Source organism: Podarcis vaucheri, assembly GCF_965113315.1.
Source record: "Podarcis vaucheri genome assembly, chromosome: 8".
NCBI lineage: Eukaryota > Metazoa > Chordata > Lepidosauria > Squamata > Lacertidae > Podarcis > Podarcis vaucheri.
This window is the reverse complement of record NC_138766.1, coordinates 34,255,746-34,280,154: the sequence shown is the minus strand read 5'-3', so window position 1 is coordinate 34,280,154 and position 24,409 is coordinate 34,255,746.

Here is a 24,409-nt window from a genome sequence, read left to right as displayed (position 1 = left end):
TCATGTGAAATTTGATTATGAGACATTGCTTTTGTAAAGAGGCTCGCTGTGAATCTTTGAAACTGGATCCTTGCGTAATTCCGCTACCTAACTGGGCAATTGCTTACAAGAAATTCTGGCCTCATTCCCAACCCCTCCCTTCCTGTCAGTTTTGCCTACTTTCATTACACACTGCCTAACTGCAGCTCTCCCCGCTGACATAGCAAACAAACAAACAACAGAGATAAATATCCAGATATTTCATCTTTGGAAAAAGGGAGTTCTACTAAGCACATCTTCCCTTAACTTCAGTGATTTCCCTAAGCACTCAGTAATCCACAGGGACTTCCTAGCATACTTGCTCAGTTATTTCCCACTTTGCTAGCCACCAACTTTTGCAACGCAAGATTATTGGTGTTAAGGAAACCACTCTAATCTCATGGTGTCAGCTATCATGTGGCCACAGGTTGCCATCATGTTCAGAGATGACAATCTGAGGCACCTGTAGGGCATCACTGGTGTGCTGTCTGCTGCCCAACTTGAAGCACGTGAAGATGACATAGCCTCCAACATTTCTCTGATGAAAATTGGGACATCCTATGGCTCTGTTCATGCACAGCCCAGTATCTGTAGTTCTTGCCCTAATTTAGACAGAGCCTTATGTAATGTCTGTGTAATACTATCTAAAAAGCCCTGCATGACTTGGGACCTGGTTACCTTAGAGACCATGTTTCTCTTGACTGTGATCTCCCTGAGAACTGAGATCAGCTGGACCAATCTTGTTAATCGCCCTGGAAAATCTCTGTGGAGGACCTACAACTTTGCAACTTCTTGCCTGCCATTAAGAGTTTCTGAGAAGAACAGGGAGCAACAGGAAGAAATCGCTGCTTAGCCCTGCCCAGGTGTATTTGCAAAAAAAGGGGCAAGAGGAAGATGCTGGTGAGATAGTCACTTGTTTCTTCCCATTGCTCCTTGTCTGAACTTTATAGCAATTTCTGGCTGTGCAGAGGTGTACATTTCAATAAGGTACAGGTATTATTATTATTTTGCTACTTCTTTCCACCTTCATTCTTATAATGACACATGTGCAACCTCTGGATCCAAAGTTGTCCTCTTTGCCCTTTGTCTTATGTTTCAGCTTTGGTTGTTCTTTATAAGTGCTTTGCATATCTGCCTGGAGAATCGTTCATCGTTAGGTTTTTTAAAAATTTAACACACAAACCTACTCTGAGAAGCAGGGGCCTAGAAGTGGAGATGTGGCGTTGTGACTAACACAAGGACCAGCCTTCCTCTGAGGCTTAGGTCTAAATGCCAGGAGTGTCAAGGACCCCTGCCAAAGGCAGCCACACAAACATTGTGAACTGTCCACTAGGGCAGGCCTTTGGTTAAGCGGTTCTATGCCAGCCAATTGTGTGCCACCCATATGCTCTAGGGTTGGCAACCGACCAGAAAATGGTTTTAAGCTGTGTGCCCACAGTTATCCAAGGAGGTCCATGGCTGGACAGGGATTTGAACTGAAGGCCTTTCTGTTAATGTCCAGCACCCCATCTTCTGCTACAACACGCTGTGGTTCCACCTAAGGCTGCCACTGGATTTCACAACCATTGTTCTCAGAGAGTTCTGGGCCTGCATAAGTCCTTCTCTTATGGTTTGACAAGAGGAAACAATTCTACATTGCCAACCTGAAGTGTTTCATGATCCTGCGCTGGCATGTCCACCTCAGAACCACCCTGCACTAGTTTCTATGGGATTTATGTGGCATGGTTTCTTATCACTCTCCACCATCTTTCTCACCGTGACAGTTCTTTCCATATTTGCTCTTGTCTCTTACTCAGTGTCTACTTGAGTAGCATTTTCCTCCCATGTTCCCATGGCTACTGAAGTGAGTGTCAGTTGGCTTGGGGAGTGGAAAGGATTAATTTCTCTTGGTTTAACTGTAGCTCTGCTTAGCCGTTCGGCTCACTTTAATGCTTGGGAGAAGATTTGCTTATTTTGCCTTTGTCAACAAGAACTGAGTTGGCTGTGTCCCCCTCACATCCCAAAAGCAGGCAATTTCTGTGGTTCAGTTTTACATGGCTAATTTCTCAACCTTCGCAAGTTTCTGCAGTAGCTTCAGAAGGGTTTTGGCTGTGCAAACACTATACCTTTAAAGCACATCTAAGGCACAATTTCATCTCTGGAAAAATTCTGGAAACTGTAGTTTGTTAAGGGGTGCTGGGAATTGTAACTCTGTGAGGGATAATAATAATAATAATAATAATAATAATAATAATAATAATAATAATAATAATACCCCGCCCATCTGGCTGAGTTTCCCCAGGCACTCTGAGTGGCTCCCAACAGAATTAAAAGCACAATAAAACATCAAACATTAAAAACATCCCTAAACAGGGCTGCCTTCAGATGTCTTCTAAAAGTCAGATAGTTGTTTGTTTCCTTGACATCTGATGGGAGGGAGTTCCACAGAGCCCGCGCCACTACCGAGAAGGCCCTCTGGGTAAACTACAGTGCCCAGAATTCTTTGAGGGAAAGAATGTACATTGAATGTGCTTTGAAGGTATAGGGGGGAATTCTGCAAAGCTCTAAGTTAAAGTGTACCAGTGGTGTACCAGTTGTGCTAGTGGGTTGGTTGGCACAAGAGAAGGTATGGCAAGCCAGCACAGTTCTCATGCCTGTAGCCCTGATGCATCCTATTGCACAGCAAGCTTCCACTAGCGCAACTCATATTGTGCAACCATTATTCTTGTCCTTATTGTGGCACAACAGCCCTTGCACTGGCAATTGGAGGATGTTGACTCTGGGCCATAGTGTACACACAGCCAATTTGTCTCAACATTAAGGGCCTTAAAAAACTGCCTAAATTATTCGCTGACCTTACCTCAGAAATTCATAGAGAACCCTTTGAACAAATCTTGAAAATTGCACAGCAGCAACGAAAATTAGATACAAATACATTTGCAAGGTTAGTACAGTGGATGGGCTGGCAAGGGTGGAGGAGGGGAGAAATGGCTAAAGAGGCTTTGTGTTTCATTACTTTCCTTTTCTCCATCCCGAATGCCAAGTGCACTTAGCAGATTCATGGTTGTGTATGTTTAAGAAAAGGAGAGAGGGGAGAGGAAACCAAGGGAATCCATTAGAAATTGCTTCTGCTACCTCATTAATCTTTTACAGCAAATAATATATGCAAAATGTAGGCTAGAAGAGAGTCTCAAAAGAATAACATTTTGGTAAGGTTATAAAACAAATTAAAGAAATAAATTAAGTCACCAGAGCAGCAGAGACATGCGTAAAAACACCGGGCTTCTTCTATTTTGCTATTGTTCTAAAAATAGGGTGGAGAGGGGAGACTGAAAAATAATATTTATTTCGAATGATGGTGTTTTTGTTTCCTCACTGCATTTTTTTAATCGTCAGCGTCTCATGCCTCCTGCCCCGACAGAGGAGAGTTAGTAAGAGGAGGAGTAAATCTGTTGGCTCAGTTCAAAGGCCTATCTTTCAAATCTAGCATCCTTCATTTGTTTATTTGCAAGCATTTCTCCCTGCTTCAGTTCCAAAATAGCTTCCAGAACAGCTAACCATCGAAAACTGTCAAATTTAAAGCAACAATTCCAAAATGGACCTTCACAAAGCTTGAATGGCAGTGATCTCAAATGCACAACTGGCGATGGAGCCTTGCAATACCTTTGGCATGGCCAGAGATGAGCCTAGATACAACTCCACACTGCAGGTCAGCCCTGTATGGTCATGTGAGCTAGTCTTCCCACCCTAAAAAAAACCTCGGTCTTGACTATCCCCTTCCACAGAGGTTCCAACTTGAATAAAAAATTGTGGGGGCTGAGGTAATCCCCGCCCTGCATAATCGATCGCATGATGCACTGTACACACACTATTTGAATGAGAATGCTCATCAACTTTGTGGGGGTCTTGTTCCCTCAAATATTTTATTGTGGGGGCCAGAGCCCCCCACGGCCCCAAAGAGTTGGCTCCTATGCCCTCCCAAGTGCCTTTCTTTCATGAGCAGAAAAGCAATGCTTTCGCCCCAGCTTCATGCTAAGAACACATGTACTGCACTGTATATTATAGAGCCACATGATAAATGATATAAATAGCAGCTCGCCAAACAGCACACTTGCCCTTTGCTTCTTCGTGCATCTCCTCTGGGGTTTGCTCTGACAGCCCAAACCCCTTAGTAGCTTGTGATAGGAGCCCAGTCTGCCCAAGAATCTCCCCAAGCCCTCACCCACGGAGCGTAATTACTGCCCATCCCCAGCGACGACAACTTTTGCCCCACGATGATACATTACAGCAGCACTGACAGGCTGAATACCTAGTTTTATTTACTATGAGGCATCAGGACTGTAAACGGGACTCTTGTAACATTAAATTCCTCCTAGATGTTTGTTCAGATCGGCAGCATTTACTTGTGGGGCCAGGATACGGACAAGAAATCATACTGGACACGGTGAGGATTTTGTAGAATGATGTTATCCCTAGGGCTTTCCCCTGCTTAAAGAAATCTTAATTAATTAATCATATGAGTTTTAATTGATTCACTAATTTATTCAAATGGCATAAATGGATACAGCAGGGGGTGGAAATCATACCTTGTTTTTAGACAATGCCTATGCGCTGTGGGTTAAACCACAGAGCCTAGGCTGGCGATTCGAATCTCCGCCATGGGGTGAGCTCCCATTGCTCAGTCCCTGCTCCTGCCCACCTAGCAGTTCGAAAGCATGTCAAAGTTCAAGTAGATAAATAGGTACCACTCCGGCGGGAAGGTAAACGGCATTTCCGTGCGCTGCTCTGGTTCGCCAGAAGAGGCTTAGTCATGCTGGCCACATGACCCGGAAGCTGTACGCTGGCTCCCTCGGCCAGTAAAGCAAGATGAGCGCCGCAACCCCAGAGTCGGCCATGACTGGACCTAATGGTCAGGGGTCCCTTTACCTTTTACCTATGTCACATCAAGCTTCCTCTTGGAAGAGGCCTTCCTTTTCTAAGGTAGTACTTGCAATCTGCAATTGTTAAAAATATTAAAAATAAGCTGTACCAACATTTATCAGATGGAATTTTTCTTTTTCTCACTTCTTTTTTCTCAAAGGATGTTTTGCAGAACAAGTTGTAAGTTGTGGATGTTGAGGACATTGAAGAATAACTTATATGGGGTAAAGATTAGCATGAGTTCTGCAAAGGTAAGTAAATCATATTTTAGAATTATTTGAGAGTGTCAGTAAGCATGATAGCCTATGGACCAGAAGGGGTCATTTTTACCATCTGGAGTTAACATTCCTTTACCTGGTCATGTCACTAATCACAATTCCAGGAAAGGGAAACAATGAAGCGAATAAAGAAAGAATGGAAACTGGTATCCTGTGAAGTTCATGTAGATATGTCCTCTCCTTTCTGCATGGATAGTGTCATTACATAGCTTAGTCACTAGGAGGCAGGTGACTTAGTTGTTTCTGAGTGCAACTTCCTGTTAGTGTTCTGTTCTTGTTTCAGAGAAATCATAGAGTTTTTATCAGGCTTCTTGATGGGTTGTTTTTTAATACTTCCTTCCCTGTCTCCTTCCTTCCACAAGCAGTGAAAATTATAGAATGTTTAGAATCTATACTCTTGCCTCAAAAGTTGATAATGAAATTGCAAAGATTTATCTCAGCCAAGAAATGAGGTCTGGTATAGTGTAGTTTTCATCACCCAGACATAAAAACAGACAGGAAGAGAATAACACATCCCTTGTTAATTAACTAGCTTCTGTGGCAACAGCAAACTTTTATAAAGAAAAAAATAAATAAAGTACAGACACTTAAAATGTATGTGCTTGATTTTTATCTTCTTTCTGGTCAATACAACAAATGTCTGCGTTCTCCATAGTGCATGTTCAAGCAGAAAGCAAGGAGATGTATTTCATTTTAAGGACGGCAATTACTCTTATCCTGCAAATGGCAATAAAAAAAAACCCTGATGAAGCATTAATATTGCTTTTTGAAAAATCACCATCTGACCTGTGTCAAAGAATCAGAAAAATTATAGCTGAAAGCCTGTCAAATAATATACAGCAAGTCTTGCCCTTGCAAATGGAGGGTTGCTGCCTACTTGATATGTGCACTGTTGGTCTAAAAAGAATTAGGCAGAATATCTTGGAGGTGGGTGGAACTTCAAAAGTTAGAAGTTATCTAATTCACTCTTTTGCACTGTCAAGATGGATTACTATAACGCAGATGTGGGGGCTGCCTTTGAAGACAGCTTGAAAGTTGCAACTGGTGCAAAACGTTGCAGCTCATCCATCTTCTGAAAACAGCACGCCAGAGAGGACATTGCTCCCTATTTGGCATGAATGCCCCAGCTGTGGCTATGCCCAAGCCTAATTCAAAGGGCTGGTATTACCATTTACAGCTGGGGGTAGGGGGAATCTCTTTCTCTTCTGGGCAGCCACCACATTCTGGTGGTGGGCAAGATCAGAGGCAAAAGCAGGTGAAACCAACTACTGCAAATGGTCTCTTCTTCACATACCTCTCTCTATCCTCCAAACAAGCAAGAGGCATTATCAGAACTCAAAGACCATTATAGCCAGGCAAGAAGATCACTGGCATGAAGCAAAGTCAGTGGGTGGGTGTAGCTTGGGAAGAGTGCTAAGGGCCGGAGAGTCCTGAAGGGCCACATTCATTCTGGAAGGCAGGGAAGCCAACTTGGGCCCCAGGTTATGGGTGCCCAGTGGGCATTATGCCATGATGTCACGTTGCAATGTCCCGTCATGACACTCACAGCCTGGCCTCGGAACCTGACTTCCAGTGCCACCGGAAGTCAGGTTCTGAGATCTCATAAGGCTTTGGGCAGCCTCTCCAAGGTCTCATGAGGCCTCAGAAGTTGCGTGGGGGCCCTGCAGTGTGAATACTGAACACCCCAACAAAGTTTTGTGGGTGCTCAGGCACCCAGAGCCCCCTTTAGTTGGTGTCCCTGATGGAAGGAAGGTTATGTCTCATTAGTCGCCATTCACCAAGATCATACCCTCCAACATTTATCTGATGGAAATAGGGAAACCCTAAATGATAATCATCATCATAACAATAACACGATTTATACCCCACCCATCTGACTGGGTTGCTCCAGCCACTCTGGGCAGCTTCCAACATATAATAATAATAATAATAATAATAATAATAATAATAATAATAATAATAAAATAAAAAACATTAAACATTAAAAAACCTCCTTATACAGGGCTGCCTTCAGGTGTTTTCTAAAGGTTGTATAGATACTTATCTCCTTGGCTTGGGGGGTCGCATAACTCCATACTAGCCAACATTTCTCTAATGAAAATAGAGACATTCTAAGGAAAGTACTGGGAATATATTCTTGTTCCTGTTAGAACCTACATATCACTGTGCATCATTTTGAACAAGTTCTTAATTTGCTTAATATTTACTGTAAGCGTAGAAGTGCTGGCAAATTCTCACCAGTTTTATAAAACTCTGGAGATAAATATCTGTTCTTTCACCTGAAGGTTAAAAAAATGGTACACTTCCCTTGTGGTGCAGAAATTAAATTTTGTGAAATGAAAATGCAGGACAAAGCGACCTAGTTGCAAGCTGAGAGACAGTCTTTGGAAAAGTCAGGCACTTCTGCCAGCTTCTCGGCCTAATTTTCTGGACCTGCACAAATGAATGTGAAATGTTGTGCACTGTTTATGAGCGGTGGAGAAGAGCAGTGATTTGATCCTGGAAGAGCAGTGGCTTAGAAAGAGAGTAGGTTTCAATATTGCCTCTGGTGTCAACTCCCTAGGTATGCGATTCTCTTCTTGGTCTCAGTCCCCCATTTGCAATGGGTTGGGGGATAGTGCTTAACCTACAAAGCTGTTGTAAGGATTACAACTAGAAAACACATGTGAAGGGTTTGAAGCACTTGAAAGCACTGTAGAGTTTTTATTTTATATGGGGGGGGTGCTGTTTTAAGTTCAGAGTTAAAGCTCTAGCTACATAAAGCTGGATGTGACCTCAGCCAATGTAGACCAGGGTTTCCCAAACTTGGGTCTCCAGCTGTTTTTGGACTACAGTTCCTATCATCCCTGACCACTGGTCCTTTCAGCTAGGGATGATGGGAGTTGTAGTCCCAAGACAGCTGGAGACCCAAGTTTGGGAATCCCTGGTGTAGACAATGCTGAGCTAGAATGGACAATGATCTGACTCCAGAAAAGGCAGCTTTCTATGGCCCTGTTTAAAATCTATGAAATGAGTGGATTGTTTTAAAAACTTACTTTGAAAATTTTCATTCCTGGTATGAGAGAGTTTGGTTTGGCACATCTTTGCCTTTTCTGACTGAGCTGCATCTCAGATACAACTGTACCAGCATAAGAGCCATGCCCCAGTAGAGCTGGAGATACATCCCAGCTCAGCTGGGCTCTCCTATTTTAAGACAAGAAACATACCTTAATATTCATTTAGAACATTAACCTGTACCAAAGGGGAATGTGGTTGTCAGTGCAATCCTATGCACATCTACTCAGAAATAAGCTCCACTAAGTTCAATGGTGTTTATTCTCAGGTAAGTGGGTATCAGACTGCAGGCTGGGTGTGCCTACATAGACAGGCATTGGCTAAAGTCAGTTTTAGAAAATAATGAATGATAATTTCAATATATCTGCCCTCTCCCACCACAGCCGCCGCTGCACCCACCCACAGCCCTTAATGGGCAGCTTTTCAGTCTTTGAATTCTTTTCAGATTCTGCCAGTGCTGGTGAACAAAGCCATTTCCCCCTTCTTTATAATTTTTAGGGGTCACCGGGGTGGGTCATAGTTCAGAATGCCTCAATGCCCCAGACTGAATGCCGGTCACTTGGGAGGTAAAGTTCCACGGTAGGGATGAAAAATCTCCAATTCACAAGGTTGCTTACTCTTGACCTAGAAGATAAAACTCCGCAATCTTCGAATGCCCAAACTTCAGCGCTTCACCGGATGAAACATGTGATGGGCAGCTGGAGGGAGAATCATTTTTGCCCCACCCACTTGTCCCCTTTCCATAGAAAGTCCAGAAAGCAGGTAGCTGTGGCTACTCAACTGAGGAAACGACCTTGAAGACTTGACCCAACACTTTTTACTTGGAATTATGTTTTGTGTTCAATGGAGCTTACTCCAAAACTGGTGAGAAATAATTTCTGCTTTGCCCATCATTGTCACGTTACTGATATTTATACATTTCCCATATATCCATGAATGTTCCGCCTGCCATTGTAGGCTTGCAACTTTATCAATGTCTTCCCTTTAAGGAATGGTAAAGGTATCTTAACTGTACTCATATAGGCATTTCCCAATAAATCCATTGCACTGTGCAAAGCACATGAATATGTCAGGATACAGAGGAAAAACTCAGGCAGTACCAAAAAAAATAAGAAATACCCAGTAGCGTTGCTAGGGGCGGGGCAGGCCACACCGGGCGGGGGGCCTTGAGTGCCATCAGAGTCTTAAAATAAATAAAAAGTAAGAAAGATACAATTGGCAGGAAGAAGCCCTTCTCCTGAATATTGTCCATGTGGACTGGTACAAGATTTGTGCCTTACTAATGATGTAAAAGTGTCTTCATGACAAGATCTAGAAGTGGAGTAGCAAACAGGAAGGAATCACAGAAGAATATGTAGCAAAACTGCACCCCATTCTCATTCGCTTTTCTGTAGCAGATGTCATGTCAGTCTTGACATACACTAAGATATTCCTCCAAATTAAAGTTGTTACCACATTTCATCAAAAGCAGCAGTGGATGGCATAGGAGAAACTGCTCCTCACCTGACCTCCAGTCACTGCTGCTTACTGGGAGATAGATGGGGAGAGGTGAGGAGACAGTGAGGTCTTTGTGGTGCAAACTCACTGGCAGAGCCAGTCCAGTGCTCCTGCTGGTGCATTTGCACTGCACCACTCTCGCTGTTTCCTCTCCCCTCCCTCTCTGCCTCCTGGTGAGCAGCAGCAATGTGACTGACCAGAGGTCAGGTGAACAGTGGTGGCCCACCATGCTGTCTGTTCAAAAGCAAATTTGGGTGATGATGCCTGAAAACATCTGTAGGAATTACAAGGGGAACCAAAACATTTTGCATGAAGTTAACAAAATTCATCTGCAGGCCTCAATCACTTCTAACAGTTGACACCGGATTTCACCTAATGCAAGGTGAATTTAGAGGGTCTTCATCTGTTCATTTCAAGCACAGAAAACAAAAATCCAATGGTGGCAGGGAAGGCATTGTCTATAGCTTTTTCAGACTTCCTCTATCCATAATACCCAGCAGTGGCAAGAAGTCACAATAATATGTACCATACCAAAAAGTGGAGTAAACGCTATAAAGAAACAAAATGGGATGTCAGCAGTATTGCATCATAATATACTCCCATGTGGTAAATAAAAGGCATTATGTGTCTACAACAATTTGTACTGTGCTACTTCAACTCTCCAAATATATTCCTAACTTTTGAACATAGGGTTGGCATCTACTTGGCTCAAGCTAAGTCCCCTTCTAGGAAATTAATTGTGTTCACAGTTTATATTCAATTTTATTCTTTCACATAGCAGACGGCTTGATTTCTCAGCCAGTTGATGTGGCCACATTGAATGCAAGATTGTGTTGTATTTTAGCAAAGTTTTCTTTTATTAACCTATAATCACATTAAGTTTGGGTTCTTCTTCTTTTTTTAAATGGACTAATTCATTTCCCGTGAGCCCAGCCAGCAATAATAGTAAAAATCTGTGGAATAGGATAAATACAATTCAATAATTATATTGATAAATAAAATGAAAATCAACTAATTGTGCCTTTCACTCAGATGCTTGCCTCCGTTGTTGCTGACTTTCTGCTCCAGTGCTTGTTAAACTTTTTCTGTCACACTTCAATAAATTTAATTGTGCAGAATAAATGAGCTAATTTTTGAAGTCACAGGCTCTGTTTGCAAGATAAGGGTGGTGATTTATTGACCTCCTCAAGCTCTGTAAGAGTGTCACCCTCCTTTTCTACTGACAACTGTGCGAAGGCTTCTTCTTTTTTTGTCCCTCGGCTCCACAGTTCTGCTAAGCCCTTCTTTGATTTACCTCCCTGCCTCATTTTGTGAAATCACTTAACATATCACAATAGGCCAAAGCTGCCTGTTCCACTATGTGGTCCTGGCAAAATAGCTGGTGGAATCTGCTGACTTCTGGGAGGGCGAAATGGAGGTTAACGCATTTCCTTCCTGCCTCCACAGAGTCCAGGTGTCCTGTCAATGGCGAGTTCCAGCAGAAAACATTGAGGGCCAAAGTAAACTTGCTCTTAAATCTGCCTTTGCACCTAATGTGCTGGTTCTTGATATATACTGTGTGTGTGTGTGTGTGTGTGTGTGTGTGTGTGTGTGTGTGTGTAAAATGAAAATAGCCGCTGCAAACACAACATGCATTTAAAGCACTTCCCTCAAAAGAATTGCAAGAACTGTAGTTTGTCAAGGGTGCTGTGAACTGAATTGTAGAGCCTTGAGGGGCACACTATAGTTCCCAAGATCCCTAGGGGAGGATGCGCTTTGAATGTATGGTGTGTATACAGCCAGCATCAGCTTGTGGGGTGTTTGCACACATGCAGGATCAGAGAAGGCATGAAGAAAGGAATTTAACCCTTTCCTCCCTGCCGCAGTCTTAAGGAAATCCTTCCTCAGAAGTTAATATTTGCAATGGATTGTCTGTTTATTTTCCCCCTCTGAGTGACTAAGCAGTGAGAGCAGTAAGAAGCAAAGAAGGAGGAGCGACTGCTGCCTTTGCTGGCATCTCTCTCTCTCTCTCTCTCTCTCTCTCTCTCTCTCTCCATCTATGTATATTAAACCTAGAAAGAGAGCAAAGACACAGACAAAATGGCAGTAGTGAGGGCAGGAGAAGCACGCTGGAAAGTGATTTGCCCAAGAGGCCCCTAAAACCCATACCCTCCAACATACCCCAGATGAAAATAGGGACATTTCTCACTCCCCCCAATTGACATTCCTCAAGCCCCCTTTTTTGACACCCCCCCAAACATTTCCTGTCTGAAGAAGGGTGAGTGCCGCCATCAATACACTAACAGGACCCATCACACACACTTTCCACTGTCCTGAGAAAACCCTTTAATCCTGATTTTGTTTTATTCTTGGGTAGATTTACAGAAAGAAAAACGCATGCCAATAAATTTTAGAAAGGAGCAAGATTAGATGCAGACACACAATGTGTCACCCCCCCCCCATCAAGACTCCTTGTGCTCCGTTCAGGGGCATAGGAAGGGGGGTGGGGATGCGGTCTGCCCTGGGTGTCATCCCTGAGGGGGGTGACAAAATGGGACACGGCAGGAGGCAGCACTTACCGCGGGGCCTGGCCTGCAATGCGCCCAAGTCATGCATCTCTCCTGGGAGTGACGCCGTGGCTCGGGGCCCTACGCTGCCCAAAACAGCAGTGTGGGGCTTACGTCCGCCAGGTGGACTCTGTGGGCAGCTCGCCGTGCTGCCCCCCTGGGCAGATTGCCGCGGCACCTCTGTGGATGGATCAACCTGCCCCCCTGACTCCAGTCTACTCTTTTCTGTTGGGATGCTGCCAGGGAGACGGGGGCATTTGGCAGGCCTCCAGCTGGCTCCAGCCACCGGCCGACAGCCGGGCGATCTCCGGTTCTCGGAATAGCATCAAAACTGCGACCCAAGCCTCAGAAACCTTTAGAGACTGAACACGCAATCCAGCAGAGATAAGAACTCTTTGCAACGGAAGTAGTGGACAGAGGCATATGTAAGCATATTGACAGCATTTATTCAGCAGCAGAACAAAGGAAAAACATGTCTGCTTCCCTTCACGTCCAAGCAAAGCGCCGTATAGCAAAAGCAATATACAACGGAAGTTCCCAGCAGACTGTGCTGGAAGTAAACAGACATGGGACATACAACAACTCCACATATCTGTTCCTCTTAAGGCGGAACAGAACATCAATATCCTAACACTTTCTTCCCGCCCAGGGTAAACCTGCCCACAGCCTGCCTCTCAGAGTCAGTGTGTAACACAGGGTTGGACCTCGGCAGCGGCAGCCTCTCCTCCTCCTTGCTTGCTCTCGAGCAGCCACTACAAGCTGCCCCAGGGAAGAGGCCAGCAACAGAGGCCACGGAGAGGCAATGGGATGCTCCCTTGCTACTGTCGCCACCATGGCTGCCAGCTCCTCATCCTCCCTGAGCTCATTGGTGGCAGCAGTGGTGTGGGAAATAGGGACATTCCAGGATCAAATCAGAAGCCAGGGTGGCTTTCATAATTCTGGGACTATCCCTGCAAAGTCAGGACACTTGGAACCAGCGCTGAATCACATGGTGGACTTGAGAGGTCAGACATGGATCTAACTTCCCACCAACTGTTCTCTTAAATTAAATGTTTGGAAACCATGGCTGAAGAGTGTTCAAAGGATCCAGCTTTTGGTGAAAGGAGTTTAAGCTAAGCTAGCAGGTTTGGAGCTCATGACTTAAACCAGAACAGGACCTTTTCATAGCGTCCCTATGACAAATGCCTCGCTTAACCAAGATATTTATCTGGATATATTTTTGCCTGCCATGATAGAACAGTGAGGTGCCCGAGGAGAGTTCCTAGATGGCAGCGATTTAACTGCCATTGTGTAAGCGTCAGTAGCACATTGATAAAAATCTAACAAGTACCGCTCAAGGTGATTTTAACTGACTTTTACTTCTTTGGGGAAGGACAATTCATTCCCAGAGGGACTGCCAAGTAAGGCCATCGCTAATTTCATTTGTGTTACGTGAATGCGACAGAGAGCTCATTAGGGCCACCAGAAGGCTGAGCTAGCAAAATGGATGACTGAAGCAGATAGGCAGGATAAAAATGACTACACTTGCGGAATTAAATTATAAAGTAGCAGAACTCATGGAAGAGGAATGGTTTGTTTCTCCTCAGAAATCTTCGTTACTGTTGGAAAAGTACCTGGAATTACATTGCCCTGTGCAAAAGCTACCATTTTCAAAAGACGCCAAGCCAAAGGGAGTGTTGTGTTGTAGGACAAGTAAGAGGACAGTAGAGGATCAGGGGCAAGTAGGTCATTGCTAGGAACTTTAAGAAAGCCCTGAAGCACAGCCTAGGGCCCATGGCACAAATTTGCCTCTGAGTAAAGGCCACATCCACACCAGACATTACAGCGTGATTATACCACTTTAACAGTCATGGCTTCCCAGGAAAAAAAAATACTGGGAACTGTGGTTTGTTAAAGCTGCTGGGAGTTGTTAGGAGACCCCCAATTCCCTTTATAGCACTACAGTTCCTAGAGTTTCTTGGGACTGTGGATCGTTTGTTAAACCACTCTTGGAACTGTACCTCTGTAGGAGGAACAGGGGTCTCCTAACAGCTCTCAGCACCCTTAGTGAACTACAGTTTCTAGGATTCTTTGGGGGAAGTCATGAACCTTAAAGTAGTATTACAATGTTTTAAATGTATGGTACAGATGTGCTCCAAGATGGCATGTGGCTGGGGTCTCATCTGCACTGCACCAAGTCACCTCGTAAACCACATTAAAAAATTGAGGTTAAAAACTGGGGAAGGAGATCTAGGGTCCAATGCAAAAGACCCAGGGCTTGAGCTACCTAGGCCATTCCCTAAGGGTCAAGAAACGAAACAGAACCTGTCTTTTCTTTAGTTTCACAGGCTGTCATGATGGGAGAATTAGGATTTAAGTGTCTGTAGGAAGCAGCCTCATAGCAAGTCAGACCATTGGCTCATCTACCTCAGCATTACCTCATATCCTCCAACATTTCTCCTCCGAAAATTAGGACGTCCTATTCCATAATAGTATTAATAATGATAATAATTTTATTATTTATATCCATCTGACTGGGTTGCCCCAGCTTGCAACATATATAAAAACACAATAAAATATTGAACATTAAAAAACTTCCATATACAGGGCTGCCTTCAGATGTCTTCTAAAGGTTGTATCGTAACTTATCTCCTTGGCTCAGGGGTCGCAATACTCCATACTCTCCAACATTTGTCCGATGAAAATAGCAACATTCTAAGGAAAAGGAAGACATTCTGGGATCAAATCAGAAACCAGGATGGCATCTTTAATCCACGACTGTCCCTGGAAAATAGGCACACTTGGGGGGTCTGCTGACAAGCAACAGCTGTGGGTTAAACCACAGAGCCTAGGGCTTGCCGATCAGAAGGTTGGCGGTTCAAATCCCCACAACGGGGTGAGCTCCCATTGCTCGGTCCCTGCTCCTGCCCACCTAGCAGTTCGAAATCACATCAAAGTGCAAGTAAATAAATAGGTACTGCTCCGGCGGGAAGGTGAACAGCGTTTCCGTGCGCTGCTCTGGTTTTCCAGAAGCGGCTTAGTCATGCTGGCCACATGACCTGGAAGCTGTCTGTGGACAACGCTGGCTCCCTCGGCCAATAAAGCGAAATGAGCACCGCAACCCCAGAGTTGGCCACGACTGGACCTAATGGTCAGGGGTTCCTTTACCTTTACCTTTTTACAGCTTTCTAGGGTTTGAGATGGGATTATTTCCCATTACTGTCTGGAGATATCAGGAATTGAGATGGGGTTCTGGTACACGCGAAGCACTACCACCGACCTATGGCCCCTTCCCCATTTTCGAATTTGGCCTTTCAAAGAACGATCAACAATATTCCTACATTTGTAGAATATTAAAATATACATCTCTGCCAAATACGTACACAAACAGCACGAGCAACTCCCTGTCCCAGAGGCTGGCATTAACAGAGGTCGGCAAATGCAGTTGTTTATATTTTACAGAGCTCTTCATCACCGTGATGGCTATAGCATTCTTAGTTCACCTTGGGAGAGTATCAGCGATGAGCTCTGCCCCTCAGGCGATGTAGCTGCATCACACAAAGAAGGGAAGGAAACGATAACAACCCAAAATAGAATTGTTTGAAATAAATCAACTTTCCCCGTGCTGGTGCCCTCCAGATGTTTCAGGTTACAATTCCCTTCAGTCCTGGCCATCGTAAAGTCCAAAGCATCTTGAGAAAATCAGATTTTGGAAGGCTGGTAGAAATCAAGAAAGAAATATTTTCTGTTTTTATATCCGTTTCCTTATTTGCTTGCTGTATCAGGGTGTTGTTGTTGTTCCAGGTCTTCTATCTCTCCAGAGCTTGATGCCATAAATACTTTTAAGAGAGTGCTTCAGCAAACTAACAAAGGACATGTTACCAGGCTGTTTTGATGGTTTCACATTCCTCCATTGGAACATGAGGAGAAAACACTAGCAAGCGGAAGTGCAGGGGTAGCTAACGTGTCACACAAGGCCTACAACTCCAGTGTGTCAGGAGTTGCAGTCCAATAGCATCTCGAGGACACCAAGTTGGCCACACCTGTGTAGTACTTGCATTTGCAGCAACATTTGATTTTAAGTTCTTAGCTTGTGAGCTTTGGAACTGGATTGGGCCATCTTTTAATGCTGATCTCAGAGTCCTTTGCTCGCTGTATTATTGGTTCCTTTGTGTTGTTTGCCTGTTTTCAGGACTGGATTTTAGAGTTTTTAGATTTGATTTGTCCTAAGCCGCCCTGAGGGCTCTTGGGAGCTATGTTGGCAGAGTAAAAAATGGAACGAACAAACAAATTAATGAATTAATATTTTGTGTAATTGGGACAAGGCCACTATTAATATTAATGTAAGTACGCTGCACTTTAGTTTGCAGAGCATTTTGCAAACATAGCCTCACTTATACCACAATCCTAAGCGTATTTACTTAGAAGTAAGTCCCTTTGAATTAAATGAGATTTCCACTCTGGGGAGTGTGTTTAGGATTGCAGCCTTATTCATACAGCATTCTAATTTTTCACACCAGGAAAGTAGGCTTCAGAAGTCGTGACACGCTGGATTCAATGGGGGTGCTGGACTTGGGACTAAGCTTTCATTTAAATCTGCCAGCGTTATTAATGGACCTCACAGACTCTCGTGTCAAGTGTCTTATTCAATGCCCAGAAAGACACACCTGTGAGCAAAGTGACATTTTCCCACCTTTCCACTGCATTAACATCATGGAATGGAAAAGATTGCGCTAAACTGTGAGGTGGCTGTATTATTTCAGAGAGAAGATTGCCTGGAATATTTTCCTGTGACATTAGCCAATGTGCAGATGTGTGTATTGTATTGTAATTACCTAAATAGGGATTTTGCATGCTATAGCCAGTGATTCATGAACTGCAGGGTATCTGCAAAAACAGGCTGTCATTGGGATTAAGGGATGTAAAATGCCTGAAGGTCCCCCCCCCCTTTTGATAGCAGACCTGCTATTGCATCCTCATAGGCTTTGTCTAATAAATTGTATTAGTGCTTTGCAGCAGCACCATCTTATACCCTTGCTCTCTAACTTCAACGTTTGAAGTGAAAATACATTTATGTGAGAATTCTGTCTGAGAAAACGACTAAGATCTGTAATACATTTTGGGAGGCCTGCGTTAAAATGGGCTATTCTGTATGAGAAACAAATTGCGAAAAGGTCTTTGGGATTATATGTGTGTATTACATTTTGCCTCTTGATTGCTGCACTAAGAGATAACTATTGTATTAAGCAGTAAGTAGAGATAATTCGCTAGCGATGAGCACAGATCTATCCATGGGAGGAAGGGGGATAATGGCAGCTTGCCTCTCGAGGTAGAAGGCAGCTGCTATGGGATGTACAGGGCAGGCTGAGGCATGTTTACTCAGAAGTAAATCCCACTGGATTTCATGGGGATTACTCCCAGGTATGTCAGTCTAGGATTGCCACCTCAGTAAGTCTAGGACATCTAGGACTGCAGCATCAATGTATTGATACAAAAAAGAAGGAAGGAAGGAAGATCAACTAAACACCTCTTCAGCTACTATCTGGCAGTTTCAGATAATAATAATAATAATAATAATAATAATAATAATAATAATAATAATAATTTATTATTTATACCCCGCCCATCTGGCTGAGTTTCCCCAGCCACTCTGGGCGGCTTCCAATCAAGTGTTAAAAACAATACAGCATTAAATATTAAAAACTTCCCTAAACTTCTATTTCCAAGTGTTTTGATCACCAACCGATAAATTCTGGTTGCACAATTTAAGTTGATTAGGCAATCTTGTGCAACAAGTCCTCTTCCTCTCCACCCCAAACCATACTTTATGCAATAAGGAAATCAATGGGGAAATGCACTGGAAAGTGTAGGGTAGCAATTTCTCAGCACAGAGTCCCATAACCTCCCTGCAGACAAATTAGAATGAATGCTCAACAAATAAATAGGCAACTTTGTCTGACCTCCCCGCAAACATATCAGAGTGAACACTCAGTAAGCAGGTCATCCGGGAGCAACCACATTGATCTTACATCTGACTGAGACAGATTTGTTTTGGAATCCCAAAGTATGTCAGGCATTCAAAATTATCTCAATGTTTGCAGTTTCATTTATTTTTGCATACCCTGCTTTTCCGGCAAGGTTGCCTTCCAGAGGAGCTTACAGCTAAAACCCAACACAATAGTATCAAGGAGATGCGAGTGTATATAATGTGGTCTCTTTCTGGCCTCTGGCCTCATAGACTGTGATGTGGTTAGGGATGGTTATTGTAGCACATTTAGCACTTCCCATTTCTGCAAAATAGTGTATCTGTTGGAACAGGTCCTTAATTACTTAATTAACATAGGCCCTTAGTTTTGCCATTCATCTGAGTACACTGTATGGAAGAAGGGCATGGCTTTGAAAACTTCAGCCACAATCCATAAATGTCAAGATATTTCAAAGTTCAGGGAAGCTCTGGGAGAGAAGAGAGAACAAGAATTATCCATCTGAGGTAGAAAATCACATTGGCCTAACAGACTCCATGGAGGCAGCTAGGCTCAGGGTCTATTCTATGCTATGAGTCCATTTCACAGAAAATTGACATTTTTATTCCTTCTTTCAAGTCCTTCAGAAACTATGGAGAGCAAACCATAAATACAGGAGTCTTTAGCTCTTGCTGAATGTACACAACACAGTCTGATAAAAGCCCCAGTTCATGCAGCGCATAACCAGCTTGTACTTAATGGAACAGCACAGTGGGCTTTTGTCTATCAAAGCCAATGTTTATCCCCTACACTCATTTCTTTTTATTTTGCTGCATGACAGCTTGTTCAATTCATATTATCTTAGGCAAACCAACGGTTCCCTCCACTCCATGTAAACTTGCTTCTAGATTATGATTCTTTTGTATGATTGCCATTCATTTTGTTGCTGTTGCTCAGTGTCCGATTTGCACTGAACATGCTCAGTAGCTATGCCATATGATCAGGAGTGAGCATCACTTCATTTCATAAACCTCTCACTTCCACCATGCTATCCCTATCCACAGTATCCCTTTACACAATGCATCATTTCCAATTGCTCCACTTTTGTTTCACACTTTGAACACTTCCCTTATACTCTATAAGTGCTATTAATACCGTACATCAGTGGGTTAGAGCTCTCAAGTGTTCTTCATGGGGCAGGGGTGTCTCAGGTGATTCTGTTTTCATTCACTGCCTCAATGTGTCCTTGAGCTGATACCTTTTGAATTCCTGGATGAAAAAAGAATGTCACAGAAACCACTGTGTGGCTACAACGTAGCCTATTGTACACACTTAAAGAGTCGGCTCCCTTGGCCTATAGAGCGAGATGAGCGCTGCAACCCCAGAGTCGTCCGCAACTGGACCTAACGGTCAGGGGTCCCTTTACCTTTTTAAAGACTCGTATCCATTGACCCACTCACTTTTGGCCTTGCCCATGAGGCCTTCAGAAAGTTGCCCATGAAGGTGGAATGTAGCTTTTGAGTTGAAAAAGCTTCCCCTACCTCAGCCTTAGAGGAAGGCATTTTGGGCAACAGTATTTGAGAGATACTGCTGGGGTGGGGTGGAACTGCTATGCTAGCTTCCCAGTAGGTGGTTTGCTGTTGTTTATTGAGAGGGAGAGGTGGCGGGGAGAACAATGTGAAAGTACATGGGCAAAACTAACCCAGTGCTCCCACTGATGCATTTTCACCACACAAATCTGTTGCTTCTCTCCCCCCAAAAAAACAGAAACCCACCTGCCAGGAAGCTAGCATAGCAGCCCTGCCCCACCTGGTGAAACACTTCTGTTCAATTAATAGTGAACTGTTAAGGAAAGGGTAGTAGATCTGCTGGGGGACACGTCATGCTCCTTCTGGGGTGGTTTGTCCACTTTTAGTCCCCACCCTGCACTCAGCTTTCACCTGTTGCTCCTAGAACTGTCAGCATACAACTGTGGCTACACCCTGGGAATGGCTTCGACTAGCTGGTTGAACCAGGTGAGGGCAGACGATTGGTCTCAAACTCTTGGTGAATTAGGGATTTTCTCTGCGTGTGAAGACAGGCTCTGGCAGACTGAGTGGACAAGGCCAACAGTGGGTCTAATGGTCAAGAAGGCAGTTACTGCACATGCTGCCAAGTGAAGTGGGGCTTGTGAACCTGCGAAGGTAGAAGAAGAAGAGTTTGGATTTGATATCCTGCTTTATCTCCCTAAGGAGTCTCAAAGCAGCTAACAATCCCCTTTCCCTTTCTCCCCCACAACAAACACTCTGTGAGGTGAGTGAGGCTGAGAAACTTCAAAGAAGTATGACTAGCCCAAGGTCACCCAGCAGCTGCATGTGGAGGAGCGGGGAATCAAACCCGGTTCACCAGATTACTAGTTCACCGCTCCTAACCACTACACCACACTGGCTCTCACTGGCTAGAAGGTGCCCATCTAGGAGAAGGAAAACTCAGATCCTAAACTCTGCTGCCTTGAGGTTATATTCATTCATAAGAAAGGCTTTGGGAGTCAAGCCTGAGGGAGAATCTGTGCCTGCTGCCTTGCAGGACATCTTTGGGAGAAGAAAAGGCTAAGGAGTAATCCCTACACAAATTCAGAGTGGAGTCCCTAAGAGAGTTGGATGGCGTCTTCTACGCCTCCTTCCAGCAACTCCTGCAGCCAAGGTGGTGCCAGATATCTTGCTCTGCTTTCCTTTGGACCACATCGGTGAGGCCAAGAGGAGGATCTGTCTTCTGGGCGGCCAAGGACCTCCCTTCACACTGTCTAGGCTTGCACCTCGGGGAGGACACTTTGGTTTGGTGTCTCCCTCAAGGGCAGAATCCATCATCTCTTGAGACAGCAGGATGGCAACAATCACAATGCCATCTACCCACTTGATTATGGCCCCTCATCCTGAGGAGAAACCCTCAGGAGAAGCCTGGATGAGCAGAGGAGTTTTAAGTGTTGGCGCCTGCCTGATGTTCATTGGGAGTGCATTCGGAGAGGTCACTTCGACGCTGCTAATGCAGCAAAAGCAATGCGGGAGGCAGCAGTTACAATTTAACGGTCTCTGCAGCCACAGCAGGTGCTGTGATTCTCCAGCAGTTTGACTTCACCTCCAGAGGCTCACTCCATTGTCTCTCTAGACAGGCAGGTGCCAACAACAACAGCAGCAGCAGCAAAATAATAAAGCTGAAGAAAGCTTATTGGCATTTCAATGCTTCCCGTCTCTGTTCCATTTTTTACTGTTATTCAGCCATGCCAACCAGAGTCTCTTCCACAAGGAGAAACTCTGTTCAGTAAAGCTAGAGGTGAAACTCGATGCACTGCTGACTTTTTCTCCATATGCCTGGTCTAGCGAGGCTTGTTTGAACCTTGACCCAGAAAGCAAACAGAATTGCGCACAAACTAAGAAACTGGAAGTATGTGCCAAGTTCTATGTTCAGAGCTGTTTCTGATATGAAGCAGCTTTGTTCCTTGGGGGGAAATTCCAAATCATGTTTTTGCTTTTTGCTTTTTCCGATGATTTTTATAAGACATGTTCCTTATATTGTCCTTCTTATCATGCATTAGGTGCAAGTAGCAATTAGATGGGTGCAATTCAATCTATGTTCAGACAGTAGCAATTTCCAATGTGTTCTGTGGGGCTTATGGCATAGGATTACATAGGGTGTCCATGTGCTCTACTTTACAGAGGACATTCCTCTGTTTGAGAGGAAGTCCTGTTTAAAGATCAAGAGTCCCAAAGAAGTTGAGCAGGAACTTTGAAGTTGCCCATCCACATTTAGCACCTAGACATTAGACTGAGCAGTCACACGGGTGACCTGGTCACAGGATTCTCCACTACTTAATATCGTCATTCTGCATTCCCATACGCAAAATTTATGCAGATCAGCATCCTCCTTTGTCCTCTTTTTTGGTGATGCATGAAGTGGCCAGTCTAGGATGGCAGCCAAGGGCCCTCTGCTTCCACAATCTGTTTTCCTGGGAGGAAGCTTTGTAACCCAGTTCAGTTTCCAATTTGCTCACAAGGTCAAGAGATGAAATAGAGCACATTCAAATGAGGAAATAATCTCCTTGATGGAAAAGCAGGTCATGAGTGGTTATTACATGGCTTGGGAACTGGCAGTACAATCCAAATATGTCTACTCAGTGCTCAGTGCTTTTCCCCCTAAAAAAATGTTTAGGGGTACTCTCATTTTCCTACTCATATTGAAATACTGCCCCTCAATGAGGCCAAACTTAGATTCACAAAATGTTTAGGGGTATGCGTACCCCTGCATCCCCCCAGAAAAAAACTCACTGGGTAAGCTCAACTGGGTTCAATGGGACTCCCACGTTCGCATGTTTAGAATAGCAGCCTTAGTCTTGACTGTCTGCAATCCTCACCTCACTTGAGAATAAGCCCTACTGAATGCAGTGGGACACCCAAAGTTTTTCTATTCCTCTTAGCATTGAACAGATGACACACCTTAGTAAGTTTTAAAATGTTTTACTTACAAAGTTCCAAAAGTCAGGTTAATGCATTTACCCATGCAGCAGCAAGTAAACACAGGCAGAAATCTTTGGATACAAAATATAGTGAAATAGCTCTAAGCATACACATCCTGTCTCAGTGAATTCACTTGGTGAAAGAGAATGCACAAAGAAGGAAACTTAACTTCCTTCCAGGTGAGGAATATGACCTAGCTGAGTCTGTGCTCTTAAACCCTTCATGCATTAACTAGCCCTAAGCTTGCTAATTATGTTTGAATGGAATTTCCCAGTTTTCTGGCTTAGAACTCAATGATTTTCTTTAAACCCAGTGTGTGGGTTACCGTATTTTTCGCTCTATAGGACGCACTTTTTCTCCTTCAAAAATGAAGGGGAAATGTGTGTGCGTCCTATGGAGCGAAGACGCCGTAGCCCCGCGACCCTCTCCCAGCTGGAGAGGTGAAGCGCGGCTATGGCAGGAGCCTCTACAGCCCCACGTCACCTCTCCAGCCGGGAGAGCGCACGCGGGGCTAAAGAAGCACCTGCGACCCTCTCCTGGCTGGGGAAGTGACGCGCGGCTATAGAGGCTCCTGCCATAGCTGCGTGTCACCTCTCCAGCTGGGAGAGGGTCGCGGGAGGCTGCAGGAGCCTCTATAGCAGCGCGTCACCTCCCCAGCCGGGAGAGCGCACGCGGGGCTAAAGCAGCCTCCCGCAACCCTCTCCCAGCTGGAGAGGTGACACGCAGCTATGGCAGGAGCCTCTATAGCCGCGCGTCACCTCCCCAGCCAGGAGAGGGTCGCAGGTGCTTCTTTAGCCCCGCGCACGTTCTCCCAGCTGGAGAGGTGACGCGTGGCTATGGCAGGAGCCTGTCCCCTGCGCCTTTCCGCTGCTCCCTGACCTGCTCTTTGGGGCTGGTGGTGGGCTTCCCCCCGCCAGCCCCAAAGAGCAGGTCGAAAGGAACCTGAAGCCTGGAGAGCGAGAGGGGTCAGTGCACACCGACCCCTCTCGCTCTCCAGGCTTCCAAGGTAGCCGCCTGAACGCACCTTAAACGACACCTTGTTTTAGAGTGGGAAAACAAGAGGGGAAAGTTCTCCCCCTCTCTGTGCAGTGCCTCCTGCTGCTTCACTGAAGGGGCGCTGGGCAGAGAGGGGGAGATTTTTTCCCCTTGTTCTCCCCCCTCTAAAACAAAGTGCGTCCTATTGTCCGGTGCGTCCAATGGTGCGAAAAATACGGTACCTTATGCATTTTGCACATATTCCATCCTTCCTTAGAAACTTCAAAATGGCTTATGTGGGATTTCCATTGTAACAGTTTCCAAGGACGTAGCCAGATAGTCGCTTGTAGCAAAACCAGAGACCGGTGGCACCTTTAAGAGCAACAAATTTATTATGGCATAGTCCACTTCTATCAACCCCTCCCTCCCAGGTATATATGTACCTGCAACTGAGGTAAACTTCATGCATCTGACAGAAGCGAACTATAGTCCACAAAAGCTTATGCCATTATTATTAAATTTATATACCACCCTTCATGCGACAATCACAGGGTGGTTTACAGTATAAAAATAAAAATAAATTATAAATTATATTACCCTTTAATGTGCCAAGAGACTCTTCGTTGTTTTTACAGAAGACTATCACTGGTCTCTCATTCCTTGACTGATCAGGCCCTCGCTCACCCTCTTTGCTTCAACAATGCCACAGC